This window comes from Phalaenopsis equestris, unplaced genomic scaffold (assembly GCF_001263595.1).
Source record: "Phalaenopsis equestris unplaced genomic scaffold, ASM126359v1 Scaffold000255, whole genome shotgun sequence".
NCBI classification, from domain to species: Eukaryota; Viridiplantae; Streptophyta; class Magnoliopsida; order Asparagales; family Orchidaceae; genus Phalaenopsis; species Phalaenopsis equestris.
Genome location: NW_018164697.1, coordinates 4,160 through 25,701, shown reverse-complemented (window position 1 = coordinate 25,701; position 21,542 = coordinate 4,160). Strand labels below are relative to the sequence as shown.

General features: G+C 32.3%; 1 pseudogene; it reads right to left on the bottom strand.

Annotated features, from left to right (window-relative positions):
* Positions 1–2,763: 2,763 nt before the first annotated feature.
* LOC110024380 overlaps positions 2,764–21,542 on the bottom strand; it is a 20,654-nt pseudogene continuing 1,875 nt past the window's right edge.

The following is a 21,542-nucleotide window of genomic DNA, read 5'->3' as shown; positions in this document are numbered from 1 at the left end:
AAGATGAGCAACAATTCCAACCATATTTAAATCACAGTAACACATAAGCAAGACTTCAATCAGAAGTAAACAACATATCTTGGAATGAAACTATAATCAGCACAGTGCAGCCATGAGGAAAAACATGGCTGGAAAGGGGAAGATGGCAGTGATCAGTACTATTCAGATTCATGACTCCTCATCTCAATAAAATGTGCATATAGCAGCTGTTATTCCTGACTAATGTACATCAAATTCACATAATATTGAAGTTTTATAAACATTGTATTAAAACTAAACAGAGACCCTGCAGCCTTATTGTGTATTGCATTAAAGATCTTACAGCCTTATTGATATAAAAAAGAATCTATGCTATACTACATAATTCTTAGCTAAAAAAGAAGCTAATTACACAATTATTAGTTCACAATTTCACCAGAACTGCAATCTTCAAATAAATAATTACATAAATACCACAACTCCTATGTATTTACATATGTAACAACTAAATTTTAATTTTTTACCAAGATTTACATACATACCAGTCAATTCCTATGTATTTACATATATAACACCTAAACTTCAATTTTTACATATATGCCAGGTGTATTTCACATTTTAAAGGTTAAAATAGAAATGTGTTGCAAAGATTATGGGTTTGGAACCTCTAAATTCAGCTGCACAAAATAGTATCCGAAGCTATGATCCCTACAATAAGCAGAACCAGGTTGCAGCTCATGAGAAGACCTTGCGGTCACCAAGAAACATTGCCAAGCCTCCGAGGAGAAACAATCCACACTTGGATTTACTTTCCAAATTTTCAAATGAAGAAACTCCACAGATACTGATAGAAAATGTAGAAGCATATATGAATCAGAAAATTGAATCAGTTTTCAAAAAGGCCGAGAAGAGAATACAAAAGCTTCCATGCCAACACTCCTGTAAGGAACTCCAGGATATCAAACGGGTAATATCAGCAACAAAAAATATTGGCAGTATGAAACTAAGTTCAGTCAATTCACCGAGCATACAGTTCACTCCACCAAACTACAGAACAAACGAATTAAGCATAAGAGATTTGAAGTGCCCAATCGTGATCATGGAACCAGCTAGAAAGCTAGATGCTACTTTCTCTAAAGTCATGAAAATTGAAAGGCATTCAGAGAAACAGCTTACATAAATAAGCTTATATATGTAACAAACCTGTAATATGATATAAAATATATGTAACAAATCTGTAATATGTAACAAACCTGTACCATTCCATAACACTGTTCTAGCAAAAGGCAATTGTAAAACAGACATAATGTAAAAGGTAAAGCCACGGAGGAACATTTTTTTTTTTCTTTAAAGAACAATCATTAACAAAAATTGATCAAACAGAGCTGAAGTTGACATAATGGTATCATATATCAATCACTTTGTCATAATTATAATATCATATATCATATATCATACATCATATAATTATAATATCATATATCATATATCAATCACAAGTTAATTATTCTTCATGCATTTGAGTCCATATTTATAATCTTCATCAAATATCACAAGAAATAAAAATAAAATTAAAAAAAAACTGTTTTCTCTTGCATGTACAAGGAGTCCCGAAACGGATACGGTAACAACAAAAAACAACAGGAACGACTCCCCCGGATACGTAAACCACGAAGTAGAAACAAAATACGAAGAAAAAATTGAGAGGAGAGGAGACATACCGATTAGGAATAGTGGCTTCGATCAGGACTCCACACCCGAGCGATGGTGGAAGGTGAGTAGCGGGCTACTAGTAGCGGCCTAGTAGGGGGAGGAGCGGGGGGAGGCTTTGCGACAAGCAAGGGAGCAGCGGCGTAGGGGCTTCGCGACAAGGAAGGGAGCGGCGGGTTTCCCGAACGAGGGTAGGGGAGCCTTCGAGCCGTGCGGGGTGAAGGAGCGGGGCAACCGCTAAAGAAAGCACACGAAAAAAAAGATAACTTCGCGATTTGGGGCCGCGACGCTCATTAAACGCTGCCCCAAACGGAGCCTAAATCCTACTAACTTAAAAGGATTTACACCAACTGAGAAAATTATCCATGCAATAAATTGAATTCAGAAACATTAGAACTTTTAAACAGAAATTGAATCTTACAACAAACATCAACATAAATTGTCTAAGGGAAGTTTACCTGTGCCCTTCTCGCCATAAGAAGATTCCTTTTTAAGTTTTCGAAAAACTGAACACTTACATACATACCACTCAATTTATATGTATTAATATATCCCCTGAACTTTAATTTCTTACAAAAAACATACATAAGTGCAAAAAGCATCAACAATCATAACAAGAGTATTAGATATGTAATCATCCTTATAAGAAGGAAAAATCATAGCAATTACAATAGAAATCAAAGCTATTAACATCTTGATCTGCACTGAGACAATCTGAAACTTCTTTGTGGTGCTCTCTTTGAAGGAATAATCATAACACACAATAGCAATTTCAGAATCTGCAAACAAGCAGCAGCCAAACATAGATCCAGGTAACAAGGGAAATACATGTGCTAAGTTTTGCAGGCAAATGGAAAGGGAACTCTCTTACAACAGCATCAAAAGTGGTGTGTATATATATATATATATATATATTTATTTATTTATTTAAATATCTACCACTTAATTTCTACATATTTACAGATTCACATATCTAACAGCTTTAGTCATCTTGCATATGCATAAGAGATGTATTTAACTTTTTAAAAATTAAAATAGTGGTACCCTTTATGTGATATGAAAGATATTGGCCGTATAAATGTAAAAATAAAATTTAATCATTATATCTATAAATACATAAAAATAAGGCTAATGTATGTAAACATTCACCCACCAAAATCAAAGCCCTTACACGAATCATTGTCCCTTCTTCAACAAAATATCAACTTAGTCGAACAATAATTGTAGAAAGCCTTACACAATACATTAGGCCCCGTCCATCAACATCTTGAATCAACAACAAAAAATCATCCTTTTAACTTGATTTTTATATTGTATTTTGCCCCAATCATTTTCATTAAAACAAATTGCAGATAGCCAACAGCAGCATTAACAAAGCATATAAAAATCCAAAAAGAAATACCCACATCAAATAATAGTGTATTTGAATAAAATGTGTGCTGCATTTACTTCGTAAATTCCAACCAAATCTATACCAAATACTTCTTCAAACATAAACAAATTCTATAGTTATTAAAGTCATTATCAAAACATAAGACTAACTACCAAATTCATTCTAAAAATTAGTATTTCCTTTTGTTTCTCTCCAAAAGATTATCCCATCCATAGCATCACTTCACCTGCTTCCTGTTGGGCTCAAACACATATTTTATGAGAGATTCTTTAATCGACAGCAGCTTCAGAAACTCGCTCTTCAATTTCAAAGCATCCAATTAGTTATTGCTGCGAGGCGCGACGATCACCTTCGCCACTTCTTTGAATGTAAAGTTGACCCAACTGAAGCCAGGATCAATATAAGCCTTGTACAACTCCAGGATCTCATTGTGGCTCACAACACCTGGGTTGGTGAAATTCCATATTCCCCTGCAGTTTCTCTTAGCCATCTCGATCGAGATTGGAAGCAACTCATCCAATACAGTCATGCTGTTTGGGATATTAACCACCTTGTTGTACCGACTGATCTTCGTGATGAAGTTCCGAGGATTGTTTAGATCAGATGATATCGGCATTCGGACTCTTAAAGTACAGACGTTGTCGTACTCCTTCAGAAGCTCCTCAACCTGTCTGGGAGCTAATTTGAAATTTTGATAGACTCTGGGGCTAAAATAATATACGAGTCCGGGAGTATTTTGACAATTTAACCTTATATATAACCTTACCATGGCCTTTGTTTTCGAATAGAAGGAACCAACGAAGTTTGAGCGATCTTCCTCCACGAATCCATAGCCCGAGCCTTCGGGGTGATTAGCATCATATTCAAAGATACACCCAATCGCATAATTCATTAGCAACAAACCATTCTCGGAGCAAACATCAGCCAGAGTCAACGTTCCAACAAATTTAGTGCAAATGGTTTCTTGTCGATGAGATTTGCACCACTCGACATTTGGCCTGCCGGTGACACCAGCGGCATTGAAAACATGTGTTGGCTTCACATTATGAATATCAGATTGGAGCTGGGATCGGTCTTCTAATCTGCCTTTTTCGTACTCAAACGGTATCCCTTGCTTCTCACATATCTTCCTAAGAAGGCCGCCGATCCATCCGGTTTTGCCGTATATCAAAAACTTCAAAGACTGCGTTTTGGTCCCAAAAGATGAGGTTTCTAAGACTGGTGGTGTTATCATTTGGCTTGGAATGTTAATATTGTTTAACGGAGACAACATGCTCTTTATTATCATTTCAGGGCCATCGGAATGTCTTTCAGTGCCCGGCATCATTAGCATTCTTGGATGTGGTAAAAGTGCTTCTGAGACATCTCCCCACCAATCTGGATTGTTTGTGTACCAATCCATAGTCTTTTTCAGACCCTCTTCCCAAGTAGTTCTTTCTGACCAACCCAAAATTTTTAGCTTCTGATCATCGAGAAAGTATTTTTGGCCTTTGAACGGCCTGTTGTCGACGAACTTAATCGCGGTAGTGGGATCCAACGCAAAAAGCTTGCAGATATCTTTCGCTACATCAATCACCCTCCTCTCTTTCTTCGTCTCAATGTTATAAACATGGTCGATCTCCCCTCTATGAAGAATAACCTCAAAAGCTTCGCAACGTCCTCGCAGTAGACGTAGCTTCGAACGTTAGTCCGTCTCCATGAATTGAAAGGATTTGTCATCTCATTGCTAGAAGGATGAACTTTGGAATCAGCTTTTCGGGGAATTGATTTGGTCCGTAGACATTGTTACCGCGGGTGGTTATGACGGGTAGGCCATAGGACCTTCCGTAAGCCATCACAAGCATTTCAGCTCCGGCTTTGGTGGCGGAATACGGGTTCGTAGGGAGGAGCTGAGAGGCTTCGTGGTTGCCAACAATGTCATTCTGGATGGCATTCTCATACGGGTTCATAGGGAGGAGCTGAGAGGCTTCGTGGTTGCCGACGATGGCATTCTCATCGGTCACCTTCTCCCTTTCCGGCTCTCTCGGCCGGTTATAGCCGTCGGTAACCTTTTATGTAATTGTTTTCCCGCTCAATGGGTATGGTAACCTTCCTATTTGAAAGCCTTGGCTGATTTCTTTGTTTTTGGGGCGTTCCCCTCACTCGCCGGTCTTCACCGCCGATAGCTTCTATCGGTAAGATTTTCGCCTATAAATACCAGGGTTTCGGGGACCGATTTTCTTAGGAGAGGTTTTTGAGCTTTTATATTTCCTAGAGAGTCCATAGCTTTCTCGTTTTCTCTCGTTTAGGGTTTCTTAAGAGATACTTCGGGTAAGTTCTTCTTCTCCTCTTTGGTTGTCGCAAGGGATTCTCGATTTCAGGATTGCATTTATATATGAAGTTACCTTCATTTATATATGAAGTTACCTTCATATATATTTGATCAATCACCTCATGTTCACAAAAGGAAAAAATATTTGAGGTCTGTAAGGGCTCTGGACTAATAAGGAGATTAATCCACGTTAGCACAGGCGAAGTTTATGGGGAGACCGATGAGAATGTCATCGTCGGCAACCACGAAGACTCTATGCTCCTCCCTACAAACCCTTATTCTGCCATCAAAGTCTGTGCTGAAAAGCTTGTAATGGGTTATGGAAGTTCCTATGGCCTACCCGTCGTAATCACCTGCAGTAACAATGTCTATGGACCAAATCAATTTCGCGAAAAGCTAATTCCAAAGTTCAACCTTCTGGCAATGAGAGGACAAACCCTTCCGATTCATGGAGACGGTTCTAACGTTCGAAGCTTCCTCTATTGTGAGGATGTTGCCGAGGCTTTTGAGGTTATTCTTCATAAAGGGGAGATCGGCCATGTTTATAACATTGGGACGAAGAAAGAGAGAAGAGTGATTGATCTAGCGAAAGATATCTGTAAGCTTTTTGCGTTGGATCCCACCACCGCGATTAAGTTCGTCGACAACAGGCTATTCAACGACCAAAGATACTTTTTCGATGATCAGAAGCTAAAAATTTTGGGTTTGTCAGAAAAAAACTACTTGGGAAGAGGGTCTGAAAAAGACTATGGATTGGTACACAAACCATCCGGATTGGTGGGGAGATGTCTCAGGAGCACTTTTACCACATCCAAGAATGCTAATGATGCCGGGCACTGAAAGACATTCTGATGGCCCTGAAGTGATAATAAAGAGCATGTTGTCTCCGCCAAACAATATTAACATTCCAAGCCAATTGATAACACCACCTGTCTCAAAATAAATGAAAGGAAATATTTATTTTTAGAATGAATTTGGTAGTTAGCCTATCTTTTGATCAGTATGAACTCAAAAATAATGACTTTAATAACTAGAGAATTTGTTTATGTTTGAAGAAGTATTTGGTTGGAACTCAAAGATAATGACTTTAATGTCTACGGACAAAATCAATCTTCCCCCAACTTGAAGTTTGTTTAGGGCGACATCGCCAGCGCTGCTCTTCTCCGCTACTTTTCGTTTTAAATGAATAAGAAGAAAAATATGTTTCAATGTGAAAAATTTTGCTTCTCTCCAAAAACGAGCAGAAAATGGAGAGAAAGGAAAAAGATCAGAAAATTTTGATAATAAAGAATCTTTTCTTATCTCATCTAAACTACCAATCAGGGTGAACAAATACTTCAGACAGCAACCCCTGAGCATTCTCGAATTCATAACTCAAGCTCTATGTTCAATAATATATGACCTGAAGGTATAAAGCAACCCAATCTGCTTCCCTTCTCAAATTCCCATATAAATATCAAAATTAACAGAATAAAGGGCTGGGTTGATGAATAAACAATAGCAAGAGCTGATGGCATGCATGTAATGAGTAAGAAGGATATATTTGCAACTCGTATCGAAGATGTCTCAAGTTTTTGAAAGATACAGTAAGTATCAGTTGAAGGGAATGACTCATTACATAAATCCCCATAAGTTACAGCCCCAGTTCAGGCTGCAAAAGTTTCAGCAGCTGAGGGGAACAGCTCATAACATAAATCTCCATTGTAAGATCATCAGAAAAGATAATACTGGACAAAAAAAAAATCAAATTTATCAAAATCATGTATTGCTCACACCAAAGCCCATTGATGCAAAAAGATAACATGAAAACCTCTTCTATCAATCATAATAAATCACCTATTAGTATCCTGCACCACAATTATAAATTTCACCTCTCTGAAGCTACTAAAAGCGCAGAGAATGTATCATAAGAACCTGTAATGCATAAAGCAATGGTTTCCCTTACAAGTAAGCTTTATATGAAGCAGTGGTTGCCCTTGAAGTCATGGGCCATCCAAGCTGCTAATCGCCATGGCACGTGAATAGGGCAACTCTGTGAATCACCATAACATAATTGTACTAATTACCTTGTAAAACCGGCACGGGCTCCTCCATATGAGAATCAATAAAATCACACTTTGTAAATGGCACAAGTACATTGAAGTGCCATTTATGGAACTTATGGAACTCAATTCAATATCAGAGTTCTGGCAAAAGCAACCTTTTCTCCACTAACCGCAAAGAAAGTTATGGCGGCGTTTATGGAACCAAATATTATTTCAAACCATGAGATTCATTTTATACCTGGCTCATGAGAATTGACACAATAACATTTATATAAGCACTCAACCTTTTCTCCTCACAACAACACTTCATGTAAACTTCACTATGCCAAACAAAAATTCACCTGCTTCATTTGACTAATCATTCAATTTGCTCCGGATTAAGAATTACACCACAACATTTGTATTAAACCACAACATTTGTAGGTATATCTAACATTGTCACCATAAAGTACAGTGACTTGAAATGGAGAGGTTGGCATGATGAGTATATATAAGTTCAAATTATTCACCAAGAAGGTGGAGTAGTAGACCACAACATTTCTAGGTATATCTAAGTTTGTCACCATAAACTAAAAGGAATTGAAATGGAGAGGTTGGCATGATGAGTGAACAGAGGAATTCAACCATTCATAAATTAAACTGCAGGTTGAACCGCTGTTAATTAAGACTTTGAACTTTAAAATTTCAGAGAGTTTAGGATTTAAGCAATGACTTTAATCTCCATAAGCTGGGCTATGTTTTGAAACTCATTTACAGAACAGAAGAACATATAAAATGTGCTTTTCAGTCCACCTCAGACTTCCTGCACAATTTACCAGATAAAGCTATTTCACTGCAATATTCTATACTTCCTTCTCACGATTTGGAAGAATAATTTCAAATCTAGAATTTTCTCTTCATTTTATCTGCCAAAAGACGAAACTCTTAGAACAGAACCAGCAGCAATACTTCCAACACAGCTGGTCGATCACAAGCTCGTTGAAATCCATGATTATGAATCTTAATTTCTAGCTAATGTTGGACCAATAGCACTTCTTCCCAAAGAACTTCCAAAAAACCAGATAGAACCAGATTCAATCCGATGCATGAAGAGATCATCGGGATATCTATATCTGGTCAACAACACAATAAAATCATACAAACAGCAAAGAGAAAGCAATCTCCAATATGTGATTCTCCAGCCACATAAACTGATAAAATGCCAGTAACATAAAAAGATAAAAATAAACAGTTGCCAAAAATTCATAAACTGATAAAATGCCCAACTATTTATGTTTCCCAAAGACATTAATCCATTAGCTTTGCTAGTGCAAGATAAGTCGAGCTACCTTATCCGATCCCTTGCACCACAAAAAACTCTTCATTCCTGCCTCACAAGCTCAGAGATCAACCAACCTTTCATGAGGAGGAGCCACTCACGGATCAAGCTACCTTTCCTGCCTCACATTATCACAATCTATTACTTTTCTGTTCAAAGATCTCGACCTTCTCTCCCGGATTCAACGCAGCGGCGAAGAGAGGTTGAAAACAAGGGAAGAAGATGGATTTGCGATGACCTACCTCGTGCTTCATGGATTCGTTGTTGGTCTGGAAGAAGAAGGCGCAGCAGATGGCTCGGGTTTCCGAAACGACGCGGCGGCGATTTCGAATATTAGCGAGGTGAAAGTTGGGGCCGCGGGGTCGATCCCGCGGCCCGCTTTTCGCCCGCTTTAACATCCTTCTGCCGCGAAGCCGGAAGCCAAACAGTAACTTTTAGCGATTTGTTGTTCCGCGCCGCTCGAAAAAAGCGGCCCAAACGGCCCATAAAAGCTCTAAAAGCTCGCCAAAGAAAATCGATCTCCGAAACGCTGGTATTTATAGGCGACAAATGAGAGAAATCTTACCGATGAAGCTATCGGCGGTGAAGACCGGCGAGTGAGGGAACACCCCAAAAACAAAGAAAGCAGCCAGGTCTTTCAAATAGGAAAGTTACCATACCCATTTGAGCAGTAAAACGGTTACAGAGAAGGTAACCGGCAGCGAGAGCCGGAAAGGGAGAAGGTGACCGGAGAACCGGGTCGAAGGCTCGAGGGTAGGGCTTCGCGTTAGTTCCGCCCGTGAGAAATGGGGGCGGCGCCCTTAGACTATAGAATGGCCGATGGATGGTGAATTAGGTGAATTAGGTGAATTAGGTGAATTAGGTGAATTAGGTGAATTAGGTGAATTAGGATTTAAATTAAAAAAAATATTCTCTAAACTCCTTAAAAAAAAGCCTAATATTTTCAAAATTTCAAACAAATAAACACTTAGCATGAATTAGACGGTTTGCCCAACTAACTCAATTAATACTCATAATTAGAGAATAATCAAAATTCAGGATCAATCTCAAGGCATTATATGAATCTTGAGATAATCTTTTAAGCGAGAAATGTTCAAACTTTGATTAAAAGTCATCCAAAGCGTCGATTTCAGTAAACTTATATTCAAATTGACTGGTTCGATGAGACAGACCCGATGATGCCAAAACTGATCTAATATAAGTCTCAAGCTCATATCAAGTCATTAAATCACTTTTGGAAGCTTTTTGAGAATATTTAGGAGGCCAAATGAATGTCGAATATGCCGAGCTTATAGTTGAATCGACAATTTTTGCGTCGTTAAGGAACTCAAATGTCCATCAACCGCCGTCTGATCAAAATGGTTCATATGTTTGCATTAATTGTACCAAGAACTCTATAAATAAAACCTCACCCCACTCATGAGGAGAGAAAGACTGCAGCTATTTAAAGATGTTATCAGTTTTAGAACCAAATGTTATCCAGAACTCTGATTTAAACAAACTTATAGTCAAACTGACCCGCTCTATAAGAAGAACTCAATGTTAACAAAATTTATCCAAATCGAACTAAATCAAGCCCAAATCAGACCATTAAACCACTTTTTAAGCTTTCTAGACAAATTTGGGGATCAAAAGAATATCGATTCCGACAAGTATATAATTGAATCAAGCGTCTTGACAAGATGAGTCAAGCGAGCCTAAGATCTTCAATTCTAACATCATTAAGACACTCAACTGTTCATCAAATGTCGTCCAATCGAGGGAGCCATAAAAATAAGGCCCTAATTTACCACAATTATAAAAATTAATTATTTTATTTATTTTGTCATCTTTTTTGCACATGTTTTGTAGACTCGCAAATTTTAGTTAATTATCTCATATCTCATGCATCATTCTAATTAGATTTTTCTTCATTTTGGTGTGTATTGAATAATAAACATATATATCTTAGTTTTCCTCAGCAACAACTATCAAAATTTGTTATAATAAGGACACAATGTTTGGGTTTGGGTTATACTTTTTAAAAGTTATACAATAAATAAAAAATGATATTGGGCAAATAAACATTTTTCATAGAACAAATAAAGTATCTAAAATGATATAAAAAATAGAAATTGTACCTGACATCTAAAGTTGAATTAAAAATGACAACACTTAAGAAAAATAGAATTACAAAGAATGGCTATTAAAATGTGATTTGGCAGATGATATGGGGCCAAAAAATAAACATTTAAAGAATCTCATTTATCAAACATTTTTCTATCCAACGACTCATAGCCAACATCTTCATCAGATCTAGAATCGTCATCTTCATCACTGGAATCATCATCATTTCCTTTCTTATAATGGTCATCATCAACATTTATCATTTCCTTATCATAATTTACTTCTGAATATTTAGATTCATCGTCAGGCTCACATTCTCCACTTTCAGATGTGCACAACTTCTTTCTATTATCCTGCTCATAATCAAATAACTGAGTCGTCCAAATTCGTGCACAAGAACATCAAATTCACAAAAATTTAAAACTTAAGTCATTATATATGTATATAATAACCCGTTGAGTATATAGCTGTTAAACTATTTAACTGCACAACAAATGTAATTCTCGGGTATAATAAAAGCTTATCCAAAGATTCCAATGCTTCGCAATTGCTTTCTGAATGAGGAGACTGCAAAAAAATGGTCAGTTCAAAGATAATCATAAATAAAGAGAAATATTAGCATTATAATAATATCAGCATAAAACTCAATGCAACTACTGAATATTACTTCATCTTAAAGCAAAATAGATATAAAATAATATAAAAATTCATAAAACTACAACCACGACATAATTTATACATCTAAAAGCAAAATAGATTTATGTTTAGACATAGGCTTCATTCTATGATGTTATGTTATTTTCCATTAGACAGCTTTTCATGTAACTCTACTCTCGGCTTGAATTATATATCCAAAAAGGTCAGCTCTCGGCCATTCCACTTCCTTCTTTATGTGAGCAAGTGATCGAGAAACTATTGCCCAAAGGTGCTTTTACGAAAGCTGCTTCCAAAATGCTAAGATCATTTCCACATTCTAACTTTAGGAAGCTCACTCGCTCTAAACCGAAAGGAGAGACTCTAAGGTTAGAACTAATGGCTGACTTCGACTTAGAATGCATGTTTTTCTCCAAAAGAGTTGTTGAAGGCAGAGGACACTTTGTCCTATCGCACAATAGCTATAGTTTTTTTTTTTTTTTCCTTCTCTTAAGTTAATTTTAAGGAAGGTTAAACAATGAATATAGGGAAGTAGAATACAATACAAACAAAATAAAGAAAGAAGTATCAACATCGGCTTAAGCTACATGTGTGTTCTTTGCATTTGTGAAACTGTCGATAAATTCCAAACTAAGCCTTAACCACACACAATTAAATCTAAAAATATAAATTCAATGGTTAAAACAATGTTGTATTTATATACATACCATCCAATTCTTATGTATTTACGTATCTAACTCCTAAACTTTACTCATACATGGGTAAGGTGGCAAAGTATGTAAAAATTGAAGTATAGGTGCAAGATACATGAATATATAAGAATTGAGTGGTATGCATGTAAGATAAAATGAAAATCTAATCGAGCAATTCAATTATAAATCAAGATCAGTCCTTTCAATACATTGATATCCAACTGATTTTCTATGAACATGCGAGCACCTCCCGGACTAATAAAAAGCGGGGATATATATAAGAAGGAAGGGGTAGACGGTGTCATGACGGAAAAAATTAGGTTCCGACGTATAAATTCATTTTTAAATTATATGTTCTTATTATTTTTAAAAAGTGATAAATAATAACAATATTTATTATTTATTTATTTATTTTTCCATGAAAAAAAATATATTTTTCATGTTTCATTTATTAGAAGTATGACGAGAATACAACCCATATAGTAGTTGTTGATCATCATTATGACGACAACCGTCTCATTTTAGGGGTTCCCCTTCGATGTGAGACATGAATATGTAAAGATAAAAAGTAAGTGGTTGTGTGTATACAGGATGATGGAGCATACCTCTCCTGAACGCTTCCCCTTCAAGTCGAAGGACCGGAGTCCTCCACAAAGATAGCAGGTATTATGCCTGCTATGTGGACCTCGTTTGCCCAGACAGATCCTTTGAAGGCATCTCTTGCTGGCGATTTTACCCTATCATGATTTGCACGCGCTGACATCAACAAACTCCTTGAGCTTCCCATCACGGATGAGTTCTTCAATCATGTTTCTAAGATGATGGCACTCCTCCGTGTTGTGACCGTGGTCCCAGATGTACTGACACTACCTCTTCGGATCCCTTAAGGTCGGGGCCGCCTTCAATGGCATGGTCGATTTGAAGTAGTTATTGTTTTGGATGGTCTTGTATAGATGTATACATATATATGTATACATGTATAGATGTATACATATATATGTATACATGTATAGATGTATACATATATATGTATACATGTATAGATGTATACATATATATGTATACATGTATAGATGTATACATATATATGTATACATGTATAGATGTATACATATATATGTATACATGTATAGATGTATACATATATATGTATACATGTATAGATGTATACATATATATGTATACATGTATAGATGTATACATATATATGTATACATGTATAGATGTATACATATATATGTATACATGTATAGATGTATACATATATATGTATACATGTATAGATGTATACATATATATGTATACATGTATAGATGTATACATATATATGTATACATGTATAGATGTATACATATATATGTATACATGTATAGATGTATACATATATATGTATACATGTATAGATGTATACATATATATGTATACATGTATAGATGTATACATATATATGTATACATGTATAGATGTATACATATATATGTATACATGTATAGATGTATACATATATATGTATACATGTATAGATGTATACATATATATGTATACATGTATAGATGTATACATATATATGTATACATGTATAGATGTATACATATATATGTATACATGTATAGATGTATACATATATATGTATACATGTATAGATGTATACATATATATGTATACATGTATAGATGTATACATATATATGTATACATGTATAGATGTATACATATATATGTATACATGTATAGATGTATACATATATATGTATACATGTATAGATGTATACATATATATGTATACATGTATAGATGTATACATATATATGTATACATGTATAGATGTATACATATATATGTATACATGTATAGATGTATACATATATATGTATACATGTATAGATGTATACATATATATGTATACATGTATAGATGTATACATATATATGTATACATGTATAGATGTATACATATATATGTATACATGTATAGATGTATACATATATATGTATACATGTATAGATGTATACATATATATGTATACATGTATAGATGTATACATATATATGTATACATGTATAGATGTATACATATATATGTATACATGTATAGATGTATACATATATATGTATACATGTATAGATGTATACATATATATGTATACATGTATAGATGTATACATATATATGTATACATGTATAGATGTATACATATATATGTATACATGTATAGATGTATACATATATATGTATACATGTATAGATGTATACATATATATGTATACATGTATAGATGTATACATATATATGTATACATGTATAGATGTATACATATATATGTATACATGTATAGATGTATACATATATATGTATACATGTATAGATGTATACATATATATGTATACATGTATAGATGTATACATATATATGTATACATGTATAGATGTATACATATATATGTATACATGTATAGATGTATACATATATATGTATACATGTATAGATGTATACATATATATGTATACATGTATAGATGTATACATATATATGTATACATGTATAGATGTATACATATATATGTATACATGTATAGATGTATACATATATATGTATACATGTATAGATGTATACATATATATGTATACATGTATAGATGTATACATATATATGTATACATGTATAGATGTATACATATATATGTATACATGTATAGATGTATACATATATATGTATACATGTATAGATGTATACATATATATGTATACATGTATAGATGTATACATATATATGTATACATGTATAGATGTATACATATATATGTATACATGTATAGATGTATACATATATATGTATACATGTATAGATGTATACATATATATGTATACATGTATAGATGTATACATATATATGTATACATGTATAGATGTATACATATATATGTATACATGTATAGATGTATACATATATATGTATACATGTATAGATGTATACATATATATGTATACATGTATAGATGTATACATATATATGTATACATGTATAGATGTATACATATATATGTATACATGTATAGATGTATACATATATATGTATACATGTATAGATGTATACATATATATGTATACATGTATAGATGTATACATATATATGTATACATGTATAGATGTATACATATATATGTATACATGTATAGATGTATACATATATATGTATACATGTATAGATGTATACATATATATGTATACATGTATAGATGTATACATATATATGTATACATGTATAGATGTATACATATATATGTATACATGTATAGATGTATACATATATATGTATACATGTATAGATGTATACATATATATGTATACATGTATAGATGTATACATATATATGTATACATGTATAGATGTATACATATATATGTATACATGTATAGATGTATACATATATATGTATACATGTATAGATGTATACATATATATGTATACATGTATAGATGTATACATATATATGTATACATGTATAGATGTATACATATATATGTATACATGTATAGATGTATACATATATATGTATACATGTATAGATGTATACATATATATGTATACATGTATAGATGTATACATATATATGTATACATGTATAGATGTATACATATATATGTATACATGTATAGATGTATACATATATATGTATACATGTATAGATGTATACATATATATGTATACATGTATAGATGTATACATATATATGTATACATGTATAGATGTATACATATATATGTATACATGTATAGATGTATACATATATATGTATACATGTATAGATGTATACATATATATGTATACATGTATAGATGTATACATATATATGTATACATGTATAGATGTATACATATATATGTATACATGTATAGATGTATACATATATATGTATACATGTATAGATGTATACATATATATGTATACATGTATAGATGTATACATATATATGTATACATGTATAGATGTATACATATATATGTATACATGTATAGATGTATACATATATATGTATACATGTATAGATGTATACATATATATGTATACATGTATAGATGTATACATATATATGTATACATGTATAGATGTATACATATATATGTATACATGTATAGATGTATACATATATATGTATACATGTATAGATGTATACATATATATGTATACATGTATAGATGTATACATATATATGTATACATGTATAGATGTATACATATATATGTATACATGTATAGATGTATACATATATATGTATACATGTATAGATGTATACATATATATGTATACATGTATAGATGTATACATATATATGTATACATGTATAGATGTATACATATATATGTATACATGTATAGATGTATACATATATATGTATACATGTATAGATGTATACATATATATGTATACATGTATAGATGTATACATATATATGTATACATGTATAGATGTATACATATATATGTATACATGTATAGATGTATACATATATATGTATACATGTATAGATGTATACATATATATGTATACATGTATAGATGTATACATATATATGTATACATGTATAGATGTATACATATATATGTATACATGTATAGATGTATACATATATATGTATACATGTATAGATGTATACATATATATGTATACATGTATAGATGTATACATATATATGTATACATGTATAGATGTATACATATATATGTATACATGTATAGATGTATACATATATATGTATACATGTATAGATGTATACATATATATGTATACATGTATAGATGTATACATATATATGTATACATGTATAGATGTATACATATATATGTATACATGTATAGATGTATACATATATATATGTATAATGTATTGTATAGATGTATATATGTATACATGTATAGATGTATACATGTATATGTATAGATGTATAGATGTATACATATATATGTATACATGTATAGATGTATACATGTATATGTATAGATGTATAGATGTATAGATGTATAGATGTATACACGTATACATGTATACATGTATACCTGTATATACATGTATACATGTATATCTCTATACATGTATACATGTATATCTCTATACATGTATACATGTTACATGTATATACATATATATAGATATACATTATACATGTATATCTCTATACATGTATACATGTTACATGTATACTTGTATATCTCTATACATGTATACATCTATACATCTATACATCTATACATCTATACATCTATACATCTATACATCTATACATCTATACATCTATACATCTATACATCTATACATATACATGTATACATATATACATGTATACATATATACATATATACAATACATATATACATATATATATACAGATATACAGATATACAGATATACATATATATATATATATAGATATACGTATATATATATATGTATATCTGTATATCTGTATATCTGTATATATATATGTATATATGTATTGTATATATGTATATATGTATACATGTATATATGTATATATATATGTATACATGTATATATGTATATATGTATACATGTATATATATGTATACATGTATATACATGTATATATGTATATATGTATACATGTATATATATGTATACATGTATATACATGTATATATGTATATATGTATACATGTATATATATGTATACATGTATATACATGTATATATGTATATATGTATACATGTATATATATGTATACATGTATATACATGTATATATGTATATATGTATACATGTATATATATGTATACATGTATATACATGTATATATGTATATATGTATACATGTATATATATGTATACATGTATATACATGTATATATGTATATATGTATACATGTATATATATGTATACATGTATATACATGTATATATGTATATATGTATACATGTATATATATGTATACATGTATATACATGTATATATGTATATATGTATACATGTATATATATGTATACATGTATATACATGTATATATGTATATATGTATACATGTATATATATGTATACATGTATATACATGTATATATGTATATATGTATACATGTATATATATGTATACATGTATATACATGTATATATGTATATATGTATACATGTATATATATGTATACATGTATATACATGTATATATGTATATATGTATACATGTATATATATGTATACATGTATATACATGTATATATGTATATATGTATACATGTATATATATGTATACATGTATATACATGTATATATGTATATATGTATACATGTATATATATGTATACATGTATATACATGTATATATGTATATATGTATACATGTATATATATGTATACATGTATATACATGTATATATGTATATATGTATACATGTATATATATGTATACATGTATATACATGTATATATGTATATATGTATACATGTATATATATGTATACATGTATATACATGTATATATGTATATATGTATACATGTATATATATGTATACATGTATATACATGTATATATGTATATATGTATACATGTATATATATGTATACATGTATATACATGTATATATGTATATATGTATACATGTATATATATGTATACATGTATATACATGTATATATGTATATATGTATACATGTATATATATGTATACATGTATATACATGTATATATGTATATATGTATACATGTATATATATGTATACATGTATATACATGTATATATGTATATATGTATACATGTATATATATGTATACATGTATATACATGTATATATGTATATATGTATACATGTATATATATGTATACATGTATATACATGTATATATGTATATATGTATACATGTATATATATGTATACATGTATATACATGTATATATGTATATATGTATACATGTATATATATGTATACATGTATATACATGTATATATGTATATATGTATACATGTATATATATGTATACATGTATATACATGTATATATGTATATATGTATACATGTATATATATGTATACATGTATATACATGTATATATGTATATATGCCGAACACAACACACTTTTTGGGCTCGAAATATAAAAAAGCCGAACGCGAGCTGAGCCTAGACTTGCTCGTGTTCGGCTCGTTTACACGCCTACCTGCGGGTGGCCAAATAGGCACTCACATTCGCTCTTCCCCTTGCATGTTAGCGACTGTGTCAATGTGTTGGGATTCACCCTGTCATTCTATCTGCTGGTTGCTGACCTGGTTGTGTAGGATTGGCGAGTTCCCTTGTGGGGGTTTTTGGGGACGAACCCCCTGAGATTCAACCTTCAGGCGAGACGCTTAGTTGTTTTTATAGGAAATTGCTGCTCAAAGGACTTTGAATTGCTTCGTCATGAGGTTCATTTGGGCTTGTAAGCCTTGGACTTGCGCATGGAAGTCAGGTTGTGTTACGTCTATGTTGGGTTCCATGCATGTTATATCTCTCTGGAAAGTTTTTGTGTAGTTGGCTCCGCTTCTCCTCTGAGGCATGTCCACACACACGACACCATCTTTCAGGATGTTGGATCACAAATTGCAATTTTGTGAGCATGCTTCAAGAGTTATAGCTGAGTGAAGGAGAAAAAAGAGAGTAGAGTTGGTCAATAATTTACTGTCGAGAGAATCGAGGGAGAGAGACCTCTTTATTATTATTTCTGTCACCTATTTATTTGAGCGTATTTTGTATAGTTACAGCGAGAAGAGAACATTTATGGAAACAGTTTTTGATATGATTTATTCTTTAATTAATTATATAGATTTTACATCGAATTTGTATTATAATTTGATAACATAATGGTAATCGGCGGGTCGACTTGTCTGAATTCGGCTGATTAAGGCGGTCGGTCGACTGACGACTGTGTCTTCTAACATGTGTGTTGGTTGGTCGAGGCCTCGATTGTATGACGGTCTGGCTCGCCTCGAGTCGCGATCAGCCAACTATGGTCGGGTGAGCCAAGACCCACTTACCCTTCAACTCGAGTCTTAGAGGACTTGTGTCTCGCGTGTCTGGTAGGTTCATCACATTGGCCGAATCTCTCTATCTCACAATGACTTGGGCGGATCTTGTTACTCTCTATGCGAGGTATCTGATGAGACTCACTGCTGAGATGATTCACACTTCACTTTAGGCAGACTCTTCGCTACCGAGCGAACGAACTCATGTTATAGCGCCAAACTTCCTCGGACAACACGGGAAATCATTGGCTTTGACACAATTGAGACATGCGAACTTCTTGTATCAGGCGAATGAACTCCCTGCATCATCAGACGAACTAATTAACAGGAACAAAACCATGGAATGAGCTCAAGCAACCATGCGTCATTATAAATAAGGAATGAACTGAGAAATAACTTTGAATGTTCATTCTTTACATATATGACATATAGCGCTTTTCCTACGCATGAAAAGATGTATTCACTTTTTAAAAGCAGATAAACCTGCAGAAACATGAACAGGGACAATTACTCCTTCAATATTCAATTACCCATGCATTTAAACAAGTCAAGGACTTCGAAATTAGATCTTCATTTGCCATCAATATACAGAACATTGAAGAGCTTTAGAAATCAAACAACATCCAAAATCATGTTTGCCCAAAATGAATGCCTTGTATGATTAATTATACATTCAACAATTTTAATATGTATAAAGAACTATATGAATATTAACTTTCCCAGCAGGCATCTAACTGCCCTCATGCACACATTTGGTCTTGTCTATTTGAAATGTTTTGAGCCTTCGTTGTTAGGTCTTTTGTCAGAGGTCTATAGGAGAGGGATGACTAGATGTATGTCTCTGGCGGACTTGAAGTGTTAGTTGGGAAGAACTATAAGTCTCAAGTGATTTGCATGTAAAGTCTGCTTTTAAATCTCATTTCACTTTAACTTGGAAAATGGAGATAATATGGAGCACCATAAAAAATGTCAAGGAAGCAAAGACTACAACCAAAAATGCACACTTATCCCCAAAAAAAAATGGATGCAGGGTGGTAGTTTAGTAACTTAAAATCTCAAAAAAAAAAATTCATAACAAGATTATTAGATATGTAACCATCCTTATAAAAAGGAATAATCATAGCAATTACAATAAAAATCAAAGCTTTTAAAATCTTAATCTGCACTTAGACAGCTTCAAACTTCTTTGTGGTGCTCTCTTTTAAGGACTCTAATGCACAAATCTCCAAGTTGTTGCAGACATTGCTGAATTAATGTTGAGGATGAGCATCCACCATAAGCTGCCTCATGTTGTTTGAAGTCATCCACAATTATATATATATATATATATAT